Below are 19204 nucleotides of genomic sequence, written 5' to 3'. Positions count from 1 at the left end.
ATTTTGCCACCTTTTCTACACAGAATAAGCTTTAAAAATTCCTTGATATGACACTCAAACCTTCTATACCTGATGTCTTTCTTGCTTCATCATGATGGCATTGCTGTACAAAATGCCCTAGAAAACCTTCATTACTTATTTTTCTAAAGCTTCAGCAAAATACTCACATGTGTCATGAAGCATTATGAGGCTTTCTTATCTATTCCCTCAGTTCTGAGTCAGTCGCTTCAATCCATCTTTACTCAGAGATTTTACATATGGCTATTGTAGCACTTATTATACCACACTGTGATCATCTGTCATCTACACTAAAATGTGTGCCGCTAGGAATAGGAATCATTATGTAATTTACATCTCTGTGTCTCCAATGCTAGTTGTCCATTAGTTGAGAGGAAACTCAGTAAGAGAAAAATGAGATCTTTTAAAATCTTATTTTAAAATAGAATGGGAATGTAGCTCAGTGGTAGAGCATTTGCCCAGCATGCACAAGGCCCTGGGTTTGATCCCCAGCATCCCCCAACAAACACACACACACACACACACACACACAGAAAACCTAAGCAAAACTAAATCTAGCTGTATGATAGGATTTTCTGTTGGTTCAAGACTACTTGAAAACAAATTAATGTGTTTTAAAATATAGCATTTTATGTGTAATTATATATTGAGTTATAATAAACATTTGTGGTAAAATTATATTTTTATAAAACATCTTACAGAAAATACAGATAAATCTAAGTAGACTCACAAGAAATAATATTTAATTGCATAATATTTTTTAGAAATGGAAATTAAAGTATTTGGATAATGAAGCAATAGAAATGCTAGACAACTTTGAGAAATGAGTTATGTTCCATTCAAACTTATAGAAAAATATTATGAATAATTTAAGCATACCTTTGATGTGACTTGACATTTTCAATTAAGTATCTGGAAAGCATGGTGCATAATAATAAGAATTCAACTGGTAGAGAAAAAAAGTCTTTATTTCCCAGAAAATTAACAATAATTGATAGTTGAATTAAAAGTGTATATATATATATATATATATATATATATACAGTTTTATGTATGTATATATATACAGTTTTATATATTATATTATATATTATATATATTATTTTGTCTTTAGATCTTTTTATTCTCATCAGTAAAATGAGGAGGTGTGACTATTTAAGTTAAAATTACCTGTAAGTTAAACTAATGTTTATTAAAACCCTTGCACTCATTACTTTCTCACCCTGCTCCCTTTCTTCCTTCCTCCTTTCCCTCTACCTCCTCTTTATAAGAAAATTTACTTACCCAACCCTCTTAGTATTTGACTAGTCTCTACTTCTCCTTATCAGGGCCTATACAAAATTCAAGATTCACTGAGATCTAAACAAAGAATTATTTAAAATTATAAATATAAAACTAAATTAAAAAGGAAACTCACCAGATATATTTATACACAGATTGATTTATGGTTTATTTCTCTTCCAGTAGAGTTTAAGATTCATGGTGTTATGGGTTTTGTTAGTTCACTTCTTATCTCCAGTGCTTAGGACAGTGTGCAGAATGATGTGGAAATTTCTATAAATCTCCATTGAATCAATGAATAGTTTAACTTTCAATCTAGGTTTGAAATGATGTAATTTTTAAATTTTTTTGTAGTAATGGGGACTGAACTCAAGGCCACACATTTGCTAAGCAAGCTCTATACTAATTAAGTTATGATGCCAGTCCTCTTGCTTGTAGTTTGTTTTTCAGAATGGGTCTTGCACTAATTTTATCTTGTTTGACCCCAAAGTGTGATCATTCTATCTCCACCTCAGGTGAAGCTGGGATTGTAGTTGCACACCACCATACCCAGCTTGATGTGCTATTTTATTTACTGATAACTATGTATACATTGAATGATCCTCCCAATTAAAAAAAACACTTATTAAAGTGAAAATTTTTGTAAGGTTGTAATAAAATAAGAAATCACCAAAGGTCCAACCAAACTCAAGGAAGGAATCAGATTTATCAAAATTCTCAAATGAAAGACAAAACAGATAAATACTAATTTCAATATTTTGAGATAAAATAACTAAAACCTAGAGTCATATAGTAAGGCAAACATTACTTGAAAAATGAAAAAGAAAAAAATGCATTTTAAAGCAATTCAAAAACTGAATTTGCTACAAACACACTGGGAGAGAAAATTTATAAAAACTGTTGTTTGAGGAAAGTGAAAGCTACTTCTGAGAGAAATTATGATTGTGACAGCCTCAATGAACAGGAAGCTGAAGAACTGATGAAGAAAAAAATGACAAATATGACAGTAAATAGAAATAAACCTTGACTTCATGAAATGCTGATGTTTTGTAAATGTAAGAAACAGAAAGAACTAAAATACTTGAAAATAAAGGTAAAAGGGGGAGGAAAAGTATTTCTGCTTGAAGTATATTTTATACATAGAATATGAACATTAAATTTTCTAAATTAGAGAGGATCCAAGATGGCAACTAGGGTATGGAACCAGAGAGTGTGAGCTCCGTGACTCCAAACCTTGCTGAGAAGCTGGAGCCACACTTGGTGGAAATAAAGCACCAATGAGAATCAAACCTTCAACACCCTGAACCCCTAGCCCGTGGAAAGCTTCCCCATGCCACGTTACACTGAGAAAACTTGTGGGCCGCTGCCATCAGCTCCAAACTTGTGTGTGAGACATTTGGCAAAAGAAACAGGTGAGCACCACACATCATGTGGAATTCCGCTAGCAACCCCCGGGATAAACCAGCACAGCCCCCTGGGCAGACTGACCCCACCTCCCCCAAAAATAAACTGAACAACAAACAGTGGGATTGCTGAAAGTACACCAGAGAAGGGGTGGGGGGGCAAGGAACTAATCTTCACTTGAACTATCAGTAAACAAACACTAGAAAGGCAGGAAGGCCAACAGCAGGCAGATAATAAGCCTCTGCCTGAAGCAAGGCAGGTAGTGGAGCACAAAGCTCATCTCTTGAACCAGTGAGCAACATCCAAAGTCAAACTGCTCCACAACATTGAAAAGCAGTAAACCATCATAACACACTGACAGCAGGGGGCTGACAGAACACTGACCTTGCCCCAGAGAAAGGGGGTGAGGCAAAGAAACAAGCCCCCAGGAAACAAGCACAGTGAAAAGCCACCTCCAAAGCAGAACAACTAGTGGACTACAGAGCTGATCTCTGGAACCTGAGGACAGCATGCAAACTTAAACTGCCACACCTCACTGGAGGAGGAGCTGACCAAGTACCTGGAGCTGAAAAACAGAAGGATAAAATGCTATTTATTCACAAGCCAATCACCTGGTGAGACTACAACAGAGTTTCTGCTTAAATGCCAACACCAAGACAGGATGCTGGAGGAGTAACTCCAGAACTTAAACTAAGACTGAAATTCTATTGTTCCTGAACCTGGAGGGTTTTGTTGTTGTTGTTGTTGTTTGTTGTTTTTTTTTGTTTCTTGTTTGTTTGTTCATCTCTCCCCATTCAGTATTTTTTTAGTTAGTTCTATTATTGTGGGTTTTCTATTTTTACATTAACTCCTATTATTTTCTTTTTCCTCTTTCTATACTATCAGCTTTACCATCATCCTCCTCTCATCCCTACTCTCACCCCCCTTACTCTCCATCCTTTTCCTGTGTTAAAACCCATTGCTCCCCTCTCCAACAACTCATTCTGCCCATTCTCACACTCTGTTCCCACAGCCCTCACCTTCCCCTCCCATTCTCCCCCAACCTGTCACCAGACTACCTCTCCCTCCTTCACACTCATCACCCACTGAACAACCTACTATACCAACTTTACACAACCCCAAACCCCTGCAATCCCTAACATAAACACCCTCTTCTACAACAACAGAAATAGACCCAAACACACACAAGGACCACAAAAACAGCAGCCCCCACACTGCTTGCCCCACTCACCCACCTCATTTCCAATCTCAACCTTTAGTACCACCCTATCCCCAAATCCCCACATTTCTATAGCTAGCATTACAAACATTAACCCCCAAACTCCCACTGCTTATAGATATTACCACCAAGGGATCTTCTATACAACACTTAAACTATTGGCCGAGTATTAAACCTCTGAATTAGTTAATACTAAATTACACCCAGACCACAGACAGAAATAGCACACTACTTTAGCAAAAAAACCCAAGATAGCCACAAAACAAAAATTAAAGCAAGGGAAAGAAAACAGGTACTGAAACTACCAAATAGCTATCAAGAACATAGTTGCACAGTACCAAGTGGAGTGATGAGAAGAAGAAAAAGGAATGGAAACCATTCTCTCCCCAAAAATAATATAATACAGGATTCAGAGGGAAATGAAGAAAATAGATACCCAGTTCAGGACTCCAACAAAACAAAGATAAATGACACCAAGGAACCCAACAATGTCCACAAGAACACCATCAAAGAAGAAATCCTGCAAGTAATCACTGAGTATTTCTTGGAGATGACACTAGTCACAGTTAATCAAAATGTACAAGAGGTACTCATGAAATTTCAAGACACCAAAAAAAAAATATATAAGACAGAGAAACAAATAAATGAACTTATAAGAGACCTAAATAACACCAAAGTGAAATAGAGAACACTATAAATAGAAAGATAAATGAATTAAAGGTGAAAATTGACAATATTAAAGAAGTGACCCGTGATATGGAAAAACCTCAGAAAAAATAATGAAACAGAAACTCTAAACACAATGGAAGGCCACTCCAGCAGACTAGAACAATCAGAAGACAGAATCTCAGAACTTTAAGGTAAAAATGAAGAGCTGTTTGTCAAACAACTCAAGACCTACAAAAAGAATATGCAAGAATTCACCAACTCCATCAAAAGACCAAACCTGAGAATCATGGGCATTGAAGAAGGAGAAGAGGTGCAAGCAAAAGGGATTTGTAATATATTCAATAAAATAATAACAGAAAATTTCCCAAATCTACAGAAAGTTATGCCCATTCAGGTACAGGAAGCCTCCAGGACACCAAACAGACTGGACCAAAACAGAACTTCCCCATGACATATTATCATTAAAACAACAAGCACAGAGAATAGAGAAAGAATATTGAAGCCTGTAAGAGATAAAAAACAAATAACATACAAAGGAAAACCCATCAAAATCACAGTAGACTTCTCAACAAAAACCTTAAAAGCAAGAAGGGCATAGAGTGAGGTATTTCTGGCACTGAATAAAAATAACTTTAATGAAAATACTCTACCCAGCAAAACTATCATTCAAAATAGATGGAGCAATAAAAGTCTTCCACAATAATTAGAACCTAAAACAATATATAACCACCAAACCACCACTACAAAAGATTGTCCAAGGAATACTGCATGAAGAAAATGAAAGTAAACAAAACCATCACAGGACAGGCAGTATGAAACCACAGGAGAAGAAAAGACAAGGAATCAGAGAGTTATATTCAATCAAACCTTTAAACAACAGAAACAACTAAATTACAGGAATCAATACTAACACTGAATGTTAATGAACTTAACTCACCATCAAAAGACACCATTTGGCAAACTGAATTAAAAAGGAAGATCCAACAATCTGTTGGGTCTGTGAGATCCATCTCACTGACAGAAACAAAACTGGCTTAGAGTGAAAGGCTGGAAGAAGATTTACCAAGCCAATGGTCCCCCAAACTAGGAAGGAGTAGTAATACTTAACTCGGAAAAAGTAGACTTCAAACTTACATTGATCAAACGAGATAAAGAAGGACACTCCATACTAATAAAAGGGGAAATACACCAAAAGGAAAAATCAATTATCAAATTATATGCACACTCATCTGTGCACCCAATTTCATCAAACATACTCTGAAGGACCTAAATGCACATATAGACTCAACACAGTGGTAGTTGGGGACTTTAATACCACCCTTTCACCAATTGATAGGTCATCCAAACAAAAACTCAATAAAGAAATTCTAGAACTAAATCACACCATAGATCAAATGGACCTAGCTGATGTCTACAGAATCTTTCATCCAACTGCACAATATACATTCTTCTTAGCAGCCCATGGAACCTTCTCCAAAATTGATCATATCTTAGGGCACAAAGCAAGCCTCAGAAAATATAAGAAAATAGAAATAATTCTATGCATTCTATCTGATCACAATGCATTAAAACTAGAGCTCAACAACAAAAACAACAGCAGAATATACATAAGCAATTGGAAGCTGAACAACACATTGCTCAATGATCAGTGGGTCATCAATGAAATAAAAGAGGAAATTAAAAGGTTCCTGGATGTTAATCAAAATGAAAACACGACCTACCAGAACGTATGGGACACAGCAAAGGCAGTCTTAAGAAGAAAGTTTATGGCCAAGAGTGTATATATTAAAAGGTCAGAAAGATCTCAAATCAATGACCTAATGCTACATCTCAAACTCCTAGCAAAACAAGAACAAGCAAAACCCAAAACAAGCAGAAGGACAGAAAGAATAAAAATAAGGACCAAAATTAATGAAATAGAGACTAAAAAACTATACACAGAATCAATGAAACAAAATCTGGTTCTTTGAAAAAATGAATAAGATTGACAGACCCCTGGCAAATCTGACTAAAATGAGGAGAAAGAAAACCCAAATCAGTAAAATCAGAAATGCAAAAGGGGAGATAACAACAAACACCACAGAAATCCAGGAAATCATCAGAAACTACTTTGAGAACCTATATTCCAATAAATTTGAAAATCTTGAAGAAATGGACAAATTTCTAGATACATATGACCATCCAAAACTGAACCAAGAGGAAATTAATCACCTGAATAGATCTGTAACACAAAATGAAATTGAAGCAGCAATCAAGAATCTCTCAAAAAATAAAAGTCCAAGACTTGATGGATTCTCTGCTGAAATCTATCAGACTTTAAAGAAGAACTGACCTCAATTCTCATTAAACTTTTCCACAAAATAGAAAGGGAAGGACACTGCCTAACTCATTCTGTGAAGCCAGTGTTACACGCAACTGAAAACCAGACAAAGACACCTCCAAAAAGGAAACTACAGGCCAATTTCCTTAATGAACATCGATGGAAAAGTCCTTGATAAATAGTGGCAAACTGAATCCAACAACCTATCAGAAGGATCACTCACCATGACCAAGTCATCTTCATCCCAGGGATGCAGGGGTGGTTCAACATACACAAATCTATAAATTTAACACAGCACATTAATAGAAGCAAAGACAAAAACCACTTGATCATCTCAATAGCTGCAGAAAAAGCCTTTGATAAGATCCCATACCACTTCATGATAAAAGCGCTAAGAAAACTAGGAATGTACCTCAACATTGAGAAGGTTATATATGACAAACCTATAGGCAACATCATACATAATGGAGAAAAACTGAAACCATTTCCCCTAAAATCAGGAAGAAGACAGGGTTCCCAGTGTCCCCACTTCACTAGGAGTGAACTCCTGGCCAAAGCAAAAGGCAAAAAGAAGAAATAAAAGGAATACAAATAGGTAAAGAAACTGTCAAAATAGCCCTATATGCAGATGACACAATCCTATACTTAAAAACCCAAAAAACTCTACCCCAAAACTCCTAGACTCCTGCTTCAGCAAGGTGGACAGGATACAAAATCAACATACAAAAATCATTAGCTTTTCTATACACCAACAATGAACAAATTGAGAAAGAATACATGGAAACAATTCCATTTACAATAGCCTCAAAAAAAATCAAATACCTAGGATTGAACTTAACAAAGGATGTGAATGACCTCTACAAGAACTACAAACCTTTGAAGAAAGTGATTGAGAAAACTACAAAGGATGGAAAAATCTCCCATGCTCATGGATTGGTAGAATCAACATAGTAAAAATGGCTATACTACCAAAAGCAATCTACATGTTTAAGGCAATTCCCATCAAAATCCCAATGATATTCATCACAGAGATTGAAAAATCTACCCTAAAATTCATTTGGAAACACAAAAGACCGTGAATAGCCAAGGCAATGCTCAGCAAAAAGAGTTGTAATATAGTTTGAAATCAAAATACCCAATTTCAAACGATATTACAAAGCAATAGCAATACAAACAGCATCATACTGGCACAAAAACAGATATGAAGACCAATGGAACAGAACAGAGGACCTGGATATGAATCCACACAGCTATGCCCACCTTATTTTTGATGACAAAGATGCCAAAAATATATGATGGAGAAAAGACAGCCTCTTCAACAAATGTTGCTGGGGAAAGTAGTTATCTACCTGCAGAAAACTGAAACTAGATCCATGTTTATCAACTTGTACTAGTATCTATTCAAATGGATCAAAGACCTTAATATCAGACCCAAAACTCTGCAGCTAGTATGGAAAAGAGCAGGGAATACTCTGGAAGCAATAGGTATAGGAAAGGAGTTCTTCAATAGAACCCCAGCAGCTCAGCAACTAAGAGAAAGGATGGACAAATGGGACCTCATAAAATTAAAAAGCTTCTGCACAACAAAAGAAATTGTCTCTCAACTGAAGAGACCACCCACAGAGTGGGAGAAAATATTTGCTAGCTATACATCAGACAAAGGACTGATAACCAGAATATACAGGGAGCTCAAAAACTAAACTCCCCCCAAATCAATGAACCAATAAAGAAATGGGCAACTGAACTAAACAGAACTTTTTCAAAAGAAGAAATTCAAATGGCCAAAAAACACAGAAAAATTGCTCACCATCTCCGGCCACAAAGGAAATGCAAATCAAAACCACACTAAGATTCCACTTCACCCCTGTTAGAATAGCCATCATCAAAAACACCACCAACAACAAATGTTGGTGAGGCTGTGGGGAAAAAGAAACCCTCATACATTGCCAGTGGGAGTACAAGCTAGTACAACCACTCTGGAAAACAATATGGAGGCTTCTTTAAAAACTAAACAAAAATCTGCCATATGATCCAGCCATCCGATTCCTGGGGATATACCCAAAGGAAGGCAACTTAGGTTACTCCAGGGGCACCTGCACACCCATGTTTATTGCAGCACTATTTACAATAACCAAGTTATGGAAACAGCCAAGATGCCCCACTACTGACGAATGGATCAAGAAAATGTGGTATTTATACACAATGGAATTCTACTCAGGCATGAAGAAGAATGAATTCTTATCATTAGCAAGTAAATGGATGGAACTGGAGAACATCATCTTAAGTGAAGTTAGTCAGGCTCAGAAGGCCAAAAATCATATGTTCTCCCTCATATGTGGACTTTAGATCTAAAACTAATGCAGTAATATTAATAGACATGGGTCACACGCTGAGGTGAGGGCACATACAGGAGGAATAGTAAAAGGTGGGAAACCAAAAACTTGAAAGTGTTTAATGTGCCCACTGCAGAGGAGCTAATACAATAACCTTATAACGACAGAGGTCAATATGGGAAAGTAACCAGGAAGTAGTGAAGAGGTCTGGTAGAGATGAATAATTCAGGTTGTAATATACATGTGCAAGGAAGCAATGCTAGGAATCTCTCTGTATAGCTATCCTTATCTCAAACTAGCAAAAACGCTATGTTTTTCTAATTATTTGTTATGTCTACTCTTCAACAAAATTGGAGAAGAGGGCAGAACAGGTTTTGCCTGGAAGTGAGGGGGTGGGGGGGAGAGGAAGGGGATAGGGGGCAAGGGGGGAGAAATGGCCAAACAATGTATGCACATATGAATAAATGAATAAAGAAAAAATTCAGATTCTACATTTAAAAATTTCTAAATTAATAAAATTCTTTCATAACTTTCACAGTAATAGAATAAATAGAATGAAGAAAATTAGTCAATTCAAAATGAGGCAAGGAAGAGAAAAAATAATTCCTAAAAAAGGAGGCCAAATACAAAGCATCAATGAAATTAAAGTAATAATCCCAAACAAACCAATAATTATAAGAAACATGATTAAAGAAAAGAAGGAAGAAAAGGAGAAATAAAATCATGTAATAAATAAAAAGACCAAAAAATTAAGCAAAACCCACGATACAAATGTATATTCATTATTTAGATAATCTACTGGTAATTTTCCTTATGAGTAAACTTATATACTCAGATTGAGTTAAGAGGAAAATATAACTATGGAGTAGTTTGAATCTCATTAAAAGGCATTAAAAGGTTGAAAGCAAGTGGATGAATAAAGTATTATCATTTCAATGCAAACTAGTAAACAATAAAAAGGCCAGATAGTAATTTAAGATCAAAGTATTGAATGGGTTAAAGAGGACTATCTTATGATTTAATGTATAATACATAAAAATCAATGTGGTTGTAATTCTTTATGAATCCAAACCACAGCCATAAAACATAAATAAAATTGTTAAGAAGTAGCTAAATAAGTGTTATATTTCATAAATTAGCACATCCTGAATTAGATTTTTCAACTAATCAAGATAAGAACATGTAGGATTTGACAAGCAATGTTTAAATGTTCTGAGTATAAACTTGTGTATAAAGAGACAGCATGCATTTTTGACTTATTTAAAAATATTTATTTCACCATTAGTTGTAATAAAATTAGAAACAGTATTGATGAACATCAGTAGGAAATTGTATCAGTTCTTATTGGTAGATTTAAATGTGCAATCATGGAAAATTATTCATAGATTTAAAGTGACAAGAAGTAAGTCACACAATAATATATCACATTTTTCTTTTTTTCCCCTTTATTATGGTGATGGGTGGGGGTACCTTGTGGCATTTACACAGATTATCACAATGTATCAAATACATCATACATGAATTCACCTCCTCAACCATTCTCTTTCATTCCCCCCTTTCTGGATTCCTGGAGTAGTTTCAACAAGTATCACACATGTGTACACATTTTATTGCACCGTGTTCACCCTATTATCCCTTTTCCCCAACACCTCCTACTGGTGCCAGCTCTCCATCCTGGGAAGGACTTGTTCTGCCCTCCTGTTTTCCAATTTTGTAGGAGAAAAAAGAGAAAAGGTAAAATGAAAAACATGACATTTTAGCTTAAGATAAAGGTGCTACTTTTATCTACACAGGGAGTTTCCTTGTGATATTTCCATGTGTATATGTATTATAACCCCAATTGGTTTAATCTCCTCTAATTTTCTTCATTCTACCTTAGGGTCCCTTTCTTACTGGTAATATCAGTCAGCTTAAAATTTCTACATTCATTCTTGTTTAGTGGGTATTGAAGAATTATGACAGAGGTTTAGTTCAGTGACAGAGTACTGGACAAGCATGTGTGTGCCTTTGGGTTTGATCCCTAGCAATGAAAGAAAAAGATAAATAATATGAGCATTAATATTAATATATGTAAATTAAGAATGCTTGTGTACAGTTTTAGAATGATACACCTCAAGCTTTTAATAGCAGTTACCATTAGAGAATAGGATTAAGGTAGAGGTTGGTTTCTCTTTACTTTATAAACTTCTGTAAGTCTTTGACTTTCATGAAACAAAAAATGTTGTTTTATGAATTTTTAGTGAGTAATGATACTTTAAAAATTATTATTAAAAGACATGAGAGTAGGAAGGCTGTTTGGGAAGAAGTGGAGCAGTAGCAGGAGGGTGGAAGGGGACAAGAGACAGTAATGGGGGTAAATATGATCAAAGAAAATGTCATAATGAAACCCATTATTTTGTACAATTAATATTTGATAATAAGGATAAATAAGAAAATACATAAAATCCTCAAAGTTTAAAAAATGTAATGCTGCAATAATTAAATAAGTGTGTACTTGGACTTGAATAGATAGTCATAACATTAAGAACAACCTAGATACAGAAGTCCAAAAAGTCATAATGAAGCCCATTATTTAGTACAATTAATATGTTCTAAGTGCATGCTTCCCCAGTACCTAAAATTATTTTTAAAAAGAAGCTGTTATATCTGTATAGTAGAATAATATGCATCATATAAAATAAATAGAACTATTTTTATTACCATGAGCATATTGACTATTATTAAATGCAAAAGCAGGATGGTACATGTAGAGTGATCTAATTTCTATTTAAAATAGTTGTATATCTTGACAAATTATGAAAAAATGTAACTTCACATTGTTAATAATGGTTATTTTTGTGGAGCAGTATTGGAATAGTTCTTTCTATTGTATTTCTTGTCTGTTATTCACAGACCCGGATTGCTTAAAAATATTGCATTTTGTATTACCTTGGCAATTTAAAAAAGTAGCGGTAACTAACAAGAAAATATGCATATGTAACTTTTTCCAAATCCTAGTGTCTTTGTTACTGGGTCTGGAGATATCCCTTGTAAACCAGGATTTTAGATTTAATATTCAGATTCTCAAGACATTTTCTGCACTGGGTTCAACCCAAAGCAGGACACTAAAACATCAATTTAGCTTCTCACCTTCTGAGTAAGATATATAATAGAAATGGTTGAAGGATTGAAACAGTCACTTTGATTATAAGTGAAAACAGCATACATATAATATCTGAGACAAAATCAAGCATCAACCTACCAACATTTACAGGCAGTTTGATCTCTGTAGAACCAGTTATAGGAATCAGCCTGTTTCACTTTAACACACAGGGCTGATGTGTAGCTCAGTGGTAGAGGGTTTACCTAGCATTCATGAAGCCCTAGATTTGATTCCAGCACTCTACACCCTTTCCTCCAACACACACACACACACACACACACACACACACACATCAAATACCTAATATTAGCAATCGTCCAAGTCCATTATCAGCCTAAGGAATCGGCACTTCCTCTGTGCATTGAGGGTCATGTCAAGCACGATGAATACAGAGCAATGGAAAACAGCCTTCTAAGTGTGGTACAAGTAGCCCTGGATAAAGACAGGTTGCCTGGGTCAGCTTTGGAAAACCTTTCTCCATTGTGTAGGCCACAGTTTATTTCTATGTTACATTAGGATGTTAAAATAAAGTTTTGGCAGAATATGTAACCTGAAGGACAAATACTCTGTCTGCCCTGGGTTGGGAATCACCTGATCTTTTCGGCAAAACAGAATTTCTAATTTAGGAATACAGTTTGCCTGATAGGATGATTTAATTAAACATTTAATTCCTAAAACTACTTTTGGAAACTGAAAGGAAGGGAAAGAACTCTCAAGGTGTTCTCTAGAATTTTCATCTCTGCATTACATAGTTTTGCTTCTGCTTTACTAAGCCTAATAAGACAAAAAGTTTAAAATGTCTCTTTTTCTTCACAGTACAAGTAGGATGCTGACTTTACAAAGAAAAGGCAGATAAGCAGTGGTCAGATTGGAGAAATAAAGAACCATATATCCTAAATGGTTCCAAACACATGATATTATATATTAATTGAGGCATTTTATTTGGTTTTAAATCAGAGAAGTGGGTGAAAATAATTTATCAAGTGGTACAATAAAATAATCTTAGAAATTTTAATTGCTTTTCTTTCTATATATCATAAACTGCAAAAAAAAAGAGGAAAAACTTTTTCCTAATAATTTTTAGCTAAAACTGGAAGTTTGGATTCATTCTGGATACTTTGATAAGAGCTTACTTTTTAATAAGCTCAGAAAATTCATAAGCTCAGAAAATTCAACTTAATGGTGATTAGCTTGCTACTTTATATTCAGCTATTTCTGAGAGTCAAAGAAGTCAAAGAGTTAAGGAACAACCTGCTCCTTTGGGCTTTTACTTTTTTTTGATCCTGCTTGTTTGGAATGTAAGCAAGGGCTTGGATTACTTTTGAACCAGCTGGTACCAATTTCACAACCTCTTGGTTTTATTATACAGAAAGAGCAACTCATTCATCTAATCATCTAAGACTTACTGCTAAAATGGTTGGGGGAGGTGGGAATGGACTTTCAAAGATGTCCTTTAAAAGTAGTCAAAGAAAGCAATGTATCTAACTGACTTTTCCTAGAGATGTAGCAGTTTTGAGAACAAGCCATTTCTTCCCTCATTTCTTTAAAGTGCAGATTGGAAAGCAGATACTTCTAAACATTTGTGTTTGGAAACAATTTCAAGCTTAGACAATTTGGAAAAATTAAAATGGTTAAAAGAACATCCATATAACTTTCCCTTTGATTCAACTATGGTTAACATTTAATCACATTTGCTTCATTATTGTCTCTCTTATTCTCTTTTGTCTACTTCCTCCTCAAACCTGCTTGTCCTGAATATATGAATAGTGTGAAGGCAAGGCATTCTTGATGAAAACAAACATTACCTTGCAGGGCAGCTATCCCAGGTGTCTTGCAGGAGCTGCAAGAGACTGGAAACTTTTTTTTTCTGTCACAAAAGGAAATTGTCTTTGCAGGGCTAGAATACTTAGGAAAATCTGGAAGTCCGAGTTTAAAAACTCATGCAGGCTTCTAGGTTTATTTTTTCTCTATCAGCACCTTGTCTGGGCATAAGAGACCTTCAAAAGTTGTACAGATGGTCTCTTTTGTAGCTCTACTGCCTCTATAATTAGATCTTGGTTCTCTGCTTTGCAGCTGCAGGAGTGGAGCAGCTCTTATCTTCACAATGGAATTCTCTGAGTCTGTCACTATATTTTTTTCATAAGAGCATTTGAAACTGTAAATAGAAGCCAGCCAAATCACAATCTTAAGAATTACTGTCACTCCTACGTGATTTAAATGTCACGACTTAAAACTACACTGGAAACAACAGCTTTACTTTCCTCTTTCACTTTATGTCAGTGATCATTGGCAAATACTTAGCATAATAGTATAGTGTACAGGGGTTGCCACCACCCACTTATCACCAATAGCATGGTCTTTACTGCTATGTAACTGGTCCATGTTCTAGCAGCAGAATTCCATCCTCATAGTATGCTTTCTGGAGTCTCTTCTGTTACTGAACAAATAAGGATAGTTCTCTCTTAAAGAGGGTAAGAAATGTTAACTAATATGCAGATAGTTTATTTTTGGAAGTGATTCCAAAAGATAACAGTGATGGTGAAAACTAATGGAAGGAAGGAAGAAAGGAAGCAAGGGAGGGAGGGACAAAGGAAGGGAGGAAAGAAAGAGGAAGGGAGGAGGGAAGGAAGAAAGAAGGGAAGCGAAAGAAGGAAGGAAGGAGGGAGGGAGGAAGAAAAGAAAGGAAGGAAGGAAGCTAATCTAAGAAAATGTATCATGCTAATCACCACAGTGGACAAAGAGTGCTATATTTTTGCTAGGTACTTTGGAGAAGACATATACAAAGAACTTATTTATTGCCCCTGAATTTCTGAGGAAGGAAGCATGTATCCATTTGCTTCCATCCCTCATTGTTTAAGAGGGGCTACATGGGGTTCAACTCCATTATAATTCAAGATTCTCCCCCATGTCAGATTGGGTGATGATTATCTGGCCAGGGCAATGGAAGAGAAGCTCAAGGAGAGGTAAGATACCTCAAACAGCTGTAGGGAGATAACACCTACAGCTGTTAACAGTAGGTTGACAGCAAAACTGCAGTAAAAATAAGTGCTGAAATAATATTATGTGAAATATGAGTTGAGTCAGTGATACTTTATTATTGAAGCAAAAGGAGAGATTAATATTATATATGGATATATGTTAGGAAAAGGACCTTTTGCTACTAAAATGATAAGACCTATATTCATTTCCCAAGACTGGTATATTAGTCTGATTTCCATTAAAATAACAAAATACCTGATGCTGGGTACTCTATAAAGAAAAGAGATTTATTTAGCTCACAGTTTTGAATCAGCAATGACTTTTTTCTTTGTCAGGGATAGGGATCAAACATAGTGCTTCACACATGGTAGGCAAACATTATAGCTCTGGCAAACACCCCCAGTTTCTACTTCACAGTTTTAGAAGGGTGAAATTCAAAGAATAAGGTGTCAGTTCTGACTGTGTCACATCTTTGTGGATGGCATCTGTGTAGAATCACATGTAGAAGTGATCAAGTGGAGAGACAGGAAGCCAGAGAAAAGAGTGGGGTCCTGTCCTTCTCTTTATAACCCTACCTTGAGAATAAGCCAGCACTCCACAAGAACAACTTTACCTCTTTCCAAGAACAACACTCAATGACATAATTACCTTATATTATACCCTATTTCTTTAAGGTTCCCCAACAAACTTTAAGATCACCACATTAGTGACCAAGTTTCTAATGCAGACTGAAACTATCCAAACCATGGCAGCTGCTATAACAAATTTACACAGACTTGGTGGTTTATACAACACAAATACATTCTCTCACAGTTGTTAAGGCCAGAAGTATAAAATTAGGCTTACTGGACTAAATTCAAGATGTCAAAAAACTGGTTCCTTTTGGAGACTGTGGGGGACAGTATGTTTCTATATCTTTTCCACATTGTGGAGACTGCCTATATTTTTGGTTTATGTTCTCACATTAGAGTTCTTCAGAGAAAGTTTTCTACGTCATTGTCTCAACTAACTGTGGGAGCTACCAGGAGGCAGCTCATTCCCAGGGAAGAGCTGGTGTTGCAATCTCAAGACTGTAGGTGATCTGGAGTCAGAATTCCTTCTTCTACAGGACATCACTGTCTCTTTCTTAAAGCCTTCCACTGTTTAGATGAGGAACATCTACATTATTTATGTACTGTAGCTGCTATAAACAGTCTATTGATTTAATGTTAATCAAATCTAAAAATACCTTCACAATATCTGTACTTGTGTTTGACCAAAACCTCTAGGTACCATAGTCTAGTCAAGTTGACATAAAAAAATACATCATTGCAGGCTCCTTTCTGTGTCTTCAAAGTGCATTTCTCTATTTTCTGCTTCCATCATCAATGACCATCTCTCTAGTTTTGATTCTCACTGTATTCCACTTAAAGGATTCTTGTGATTGGATCAGGGAAACTAGGATAACTTTTCCATGTCAAAAATCCTCTTCCTTCCTTCCCTTTTTTGCAGTACTGGGGGTTGAATCCAGGGCTTCTGATAGTGCTCTGCTCAGTATTCTAATTCCTTTTTAGCACTGAATAATATTCTTTTGTCTGCATAATATCACTTTTACTTTGTCTATTCATCAAACTTTCTAAAATTTGCAATTGTGAATAGAGCTATTATAAAAATCTGCAGGTTTTTGTATATAAGTTTTTCAGCTCATTTGGGTAAATAGTTAAAGGAATAAGACTGCTAGATGGTATGGTAAGAGAATTCTCAGTTTTGGAAAGAATGCCAGCATCTCTTCTAATGTGACTGTACCATTTTACATTCCCACAGATGATAAATGAGAATTCTTATTTCGCCACATTTCCTGGGTGTCATGCCACTTTCCTAGTAATGATTCTCACAATTTTAGTTTCTTTAGAAATCTAGATAGACTGAATATTCCCTTGTCACCAATGTCTGGTTCCATTTGGTTAGTTTCCCCCCTCCATTTCTCTTTCCCATCATGTTTTACTATAACCAATAAGAAGCTGTATCTTCAGCAGTTTGCAGTCATACCGCAACTAAACATTCAAGTTCACTGCTTACAAGTTCTGCTTTTCGCATACCTGTAGACTGTAATTCAGCAGTAGTTGCTATACAAAAAGTGTTTTCTATAGTAAAAGATCCCCTTTCTTCTAAATTATAGTAATATGTTCCTTTCTTGAAAATCCTTACCACCAGCGTGATTGTTGCCCATATGTCTGTGAGCAATATCGTTACAACAACTTAAATATTATATACTTTCTCTACCTTGACTTTCAAAATTTTTCAATATTCTGTTCATTACTCAAGTGAAAAGTCACTTTACATGCTTAGCAATTTGTTATAGCAGCACCCTACCCCTAGCTACCAACATTGTATTAGTTTCCTATTGCTGCTGTAACAATGTGCACAAACATGGTGGCTTAATGCAATACAAATGCATTCTCTGGAGGGCAGAAGTCCCAAAGCAGTTTCTCTGGTATGAAACCAAGGTGTCAGCAGAACTGGTTCAGTCTGATATCTCTAGAAGAGAATCCAGTTCTGGATTTTTCAGTCCCTAGAGATCATCTGAGTACCTTGATTTATGGCTTCTTTCCCCATCATCAGAATGTATCACTTAATCTATTTTTATCATTAGGTGACCTTTTCTCTAGCAATGACTCCTTCTTCATCCCTCTTGTCAGGGGCTTGTGATTACTTCAGTCCTATGTGAATAATTCAGGATAGCCTTCCTATCTTAAAATCCCATTATAACATCTGCAAGGTATCTTTTGCCATATACAGAGAATTGATAGGTTCTGGGGATCAGGATATGAGCATCTTCATGGTTAGGGAGGGAAGTTTTCAGCTACCAGGGTTTCCAAGTCCCAAAAAGTCTCTTTAAAGAGTAATAATTGGTTGAAGAATAGAGGCTTCTTCAACCAAATGGAAGATATTCTTTTTGGTTATCTTTTAATACATTTTCTTGTGTACATTTGAGGTTTTCAACTTAATGCCACGGGATGCATATAGGTAGTAAAATGATTACTGTAGTGATAATATCTACGTATTTAACAAACCTCCCTAATAGGGAGTTTAACTATTGTCCTCATGCAGTATGTTAGATCTCCATACCAATTCATGCAACATGTCTGATACTTTGTATCCTTTGAATTACATCTCCCCATTTTCTCTTCCCACACCTCTACCACTGTTAACCATTGTTTTATTCTTTATCTCTGTATTTGACTTCTTTTGTTTTAGATTCCACATGTGAGATCATGTAATACCTTTATGTGTCTGACTAATTCACATAGCATAATATAAATCCATTCATGTTGTGGCAAATGGCAAAATATCATCTTTATGTCTAAATAATATTCCATTAAATACATGCCAGTTTCTTTATCCATTCATCTGTTCGCAGAGAATTAAGCTGTTTCCATATTTTTGCTAATATGAACAATGATGCTATGAATGTGGGCAGGCAGATATCTTCATGAAGTGATAATTCATCTCCTTTGAGTATATGTCTAGAGGAAGAATTGCTGGGTCATATGATAGTCCTGTTTTTTAATTGCTTTGGAAACGTCCATATTTACTTCCCTAATGGTGGCACCAATCCACATTCCATCAACAGGAAATGTGTTCCCTTTCCTAAACATCCTTATCAACATTTGTCAGCTCATGTATTTTTGGTAATAACTGTTCTACAGGGGGTAAGGTGCTACCTCATAGCTTTGATCCATGGATGATTACTACTGAGCATGTTTTCATACAGCTATTAGTCCAATTTATGTCTTCATTGGTGAAATTTCTGCTCAAGTTTTTTGTTCAGTTTTTAAATTCAGTTATTTGCTTTTCTG

At 35.6% G+C, this 19204-nt stretch overlaps 1 non-coding gene across 1 annotated transcript; it reads left to right on the top strand.

The window, feature by feature from the left end:
* The first annotated feature begins 446 nt into the window (after positions 1–446).
* Positions 447–519, top strand: Trnaa-agc (transfer RNA alanine (anticodon AGC)). The gene has a single exon. It is a non-coding gene; the product is annotated as a tRNA-Ala (tRNA).
* Positions 520–19204: the final 18685 nt, after the last annotated feature.

The sequence above is a fragment of the Castor canadensis genome, chromosome 5 (genome assembly GCF_047511655.1).
Source record: "Castor canadensis chromosome 5, mCasCan1.hap1v2, whole genome shotgun sequence".
Classification (NCBI taxonomy): Eukaryota; Metazoa; Chordata; class Mammalia; order Rodentia; family Castoridae; genus Castor; species Castor canadensis.
Note: the sequence above shows the minus strand (reverse complement) of the source record. Positions and strands in the feature narration are given on the sequence as shown.